The sequence below is a fragment of the Pteropus alecto genome, unplaced genomic scaffold (assembly GCF_000325575.1).
Source record: "Pteropus alecto unplaced genomic scaffold, ASM32557v1 scaffold30, whole genome shotgun sequence".
In the NCBI taxonomy this organism is placed as follows: domain Eukaryota; kingdom Metazoa; phylum Chordata; class Mammalia; order Chiroptera; family Pteropodidae; genus Pteropus; species Pteropus alecto.
In genome coordinates this window covers 2620807-2624146 of record NW_006429782.1, presented here as the reverse complement: position 1 = coordinate 2624146, position 3340 = coordinate 2620807, and positions in this window count along the sequence as shown.

Sequence of the window (3340 nt, the reverse complement as noted above, 5' to 3'; positions counted from 1 at the left end):
GGAGTGAGGGGCCCGGCTAGGCCCGGCTCTGGCTGGGAAGGGGGCCGGGGACCCCGAGGAGGCGGCGTTGGCACGTGACCCTCGCAGGGTGGCGAGAGCCCAGGAGGGCCGGGGGTTTCCTGCGCAGTGGCCCTGGCCCTGCCCGCCATGTGGGCTCCGGTCTCCCCGGTGAGGGTGGGCAGATCCCTGGGTGAGGCAGAGAGACATCCGAGCTTGGTCCGGGACGTGGACCCCTAACCCGCTTCCTCCCCCGCCGAAAGGGCCGGGACGGAGGAAAGAGAAGGGGAAGAAACAGTCCCGAGGCTGTCGACACAGGACTCTTGCCAGGCAGCCCAGGGGCAGGAGAATTTTGTGTCTAGAGCAGTTCTTTAAAACAGCAACGACTACAACAAAAACCCTTTGGATGGACCCGGTACAAAGTTGAAAGGGTAGAGTAAAAAGCCAGTTTCTCACTCCACACTCTCAGGCATTCAGTCTGAGATGTCAGAGACAAGGACTATCACCGAGCATTTATGCTTCTTTGCAAAAATATATATGCGCCTTTCCTTTAAAAACACACAGGAGTGTAGCATAGTCTACGTAGCCCTGTATACTCTGAGTTTTTAGTTACTTGTGTCTTGGAGATCACACTAACGCTGAGATTCTCCACCTCCGGTCACTCTCTGTGGGCCGTCCTGAGCACTGCGGGGTGTTGAGCAGCATCCCTGGCCCCACCCACCCCATGCCAAGAGCACCCACCTAGACAACCACAGATGTCTCTGGTCGCTGCCAAATGCCCCTGGGGGAACCCCCTCCTCCTCCCTCCCAGAAAGTTACTGCACTGGAACATACTCCTAGAGCTTCCTGGATCTTTTTAATGGGTTCCTGGTATTCCAGTCCATGAAGTGTACCATAACTAATTTCACCAGTCATCTATTAATGGATGTTTAGATTGTTTCCAGTAGTTTTCTGCCAGAAACATACTGCAGCGAAGAGCCAGCGAATATCTTTGCTCACAGAAGGAATTGGATTTATAGGATACATTCCCAGAAGTGGAATGCTGAATCCAAGAATATATGTGTTTTACATGTGACAGATAGTATAGGTTTTCCGAAAGTCTGGCGTAAGAAGCCTCGGATTCCTTGAATTCTCTTGGTCCCCGCATGCCAGGTGAAGAGTCATCAGTGTAGAGACTCCATGGAGGAGTGAGCGATAATTTCGGAATTGTTTGGGCCATGCTGGCAAACCAGGCTCTACTCCTAATTGGAAGAGGCCCAGTGGGAGGGAAGAGAAATAGGTCTCCAGTAACATGCCGGTGGTACCTTTTGCCTCTTAAGGGAAAAAAAATGTATGTGTTTTACATGTGACATAGTATAGGTGCCAGTTAGCATCCTAGTGGTTGTCTAGGGCCTAAGATATTTGGGGTCTGTAGACCTCAGATGATGAGAGAGGAACAGAGAGACTCCAGGGGGATTCTGGGATTGTTGCTGACAGTACGGTCCTTTGCCCTGACAGGATAGAATTAAGTGACTTGGCTCTAGGTTAGACCCTGCCCAGCAGGCATCAGACACCTACCTGCCCCCCGACCCCACCTGCTTGACTGGAGCACCTAGGAAAGCTGCTCACCGCCCGGGGCCCGGATGTATGGAATAGAAGCCAGGTGGTTGTGCTCCTGCAGGACCGCTGTCTCCATAGGTCATGGAAGAATTCCCGGGCCACTTTGTTCCCTCATGTAGACAGGTCTCTGGAAGGCCTTCCCATCTCACCCGCAGTGGTCAGGGTCTATGCTGGTGGCCCATCCCGTCCCAGTCCTACGCACTGTGCTACAGGAACTAGCTGGGCCCCTTCTGCCAGCCACCAGAGCTTTTTCTCTCACAGGGACACAGAGTGGCCTGCATTCAGATCTGTGAGAAGCACTTTGAAGCTTGGAGAGCACAGCGCACTGTGAGCTGGTGGTTCGGATCAGTGTGCTCTCTAAGGCCCGGCCCTGGAGAATGGCTGTGATGGCCACCTCCTAATCTGAGTGGTCCTCTTGGCCTCCTCGCTCCATTCCATGTTGACTTGTGCTCTCAGGAATCACCCCGGCTGTGTTCCATTCTCTTCTGCAATAGTTTCTAAGACCTTCAGCATCTCCATTATTTATTTGGCCGTGTCGCTTTCTCTGTGTTTCTTTTTCTCGATCTTAGGAACACTTCTATCATCTTTTATGCCCTCAGAATTGGGTCATTCGTCGAAGAGTAACATCTCTTGTTAATGTAGTAATAACGAATATTTATTGAATTCTCAGTGTGAGCAAGCAGCGTGCTTTAAACCAGTTGGTCTCAACTGGCCTCACTTATGTGGCCTCAAGGTAAATATCCCCTTTCACACAAAAAGATTCAGGGACATTCATCTTCCTGTTCAACAGTGCTTTTCTACCACTTCCGCCCACCACGGGACACTGGCTATATCAGGAGACATTTTTGGTTGTCACAACTTGGGTTACTACTGGAATCTAGTGAGTGGAGGCCAGGGATGCTGCTTAGCACCCTACAAGGCACTGGGCAGCCTCCTGCAACCAAGAATCCCCTGACCCCAGATGTCAGTAGTGCCAAGCTTGAGAAACCCTGCTTTAAGGTTTGAGAAAAGTGAGGACAATTATACCAAAACAAAACAAAAACCATTCTTATGGTAGCTACTTGCTTTTCCCAGTTTTTAAAACATAGATAACCACGTATACACAGGTGGACACACACATAAAACAGCATCTAGTTCCCAAATCCTGAAAACCCCAGTGCATTTTTGAGAAGGTATAAACTTGTATCAGTGCTCAGCCGGGGGTGACTAACCCTGCTGCCTCTCCTCTCCCCCGTGCGCTTTCTTGGGGACGTTTGGCAACGTTCGAGACAGTTTTTGGTTATCACAGCTTGGAGAGAGGATGCTAACTGGCACCAAGTGGGTAGAGGCCAGGGATGGTTGCTAAATATCCTACAATGCACAGGACAGCCCTCCCCACAAAACATTATCTGGCCCCAAATGTCAGTAGCGCTGAGGTTGAGAAATCCTGCTTTGAAACAGGTTCTTGCTTTCAAAGGCTTGTAACAGTGTCGTTTCTAAATTGAGAAATAGAAGCCAGGTGGATGTGCTCCAGAGAGCGCCAGGAATAGAGAAACTTGCTTTCTCACAGGTGAGGCTGTCATGCTAATCGAATTTCTAATCTCATTGATACTGGTGACCAGGTACCAGTGCAGGCATACCTCACTGTGCTTCACCGATGTTGTGGGTTTTTTTTTTTTTTAAATGAAGGCAAGACACCCCGTCCCCCCTGCCTCACCAGCAAAAAGTACAACTCGCTTTACGTGGTACTGGCTTTATGGCGGTG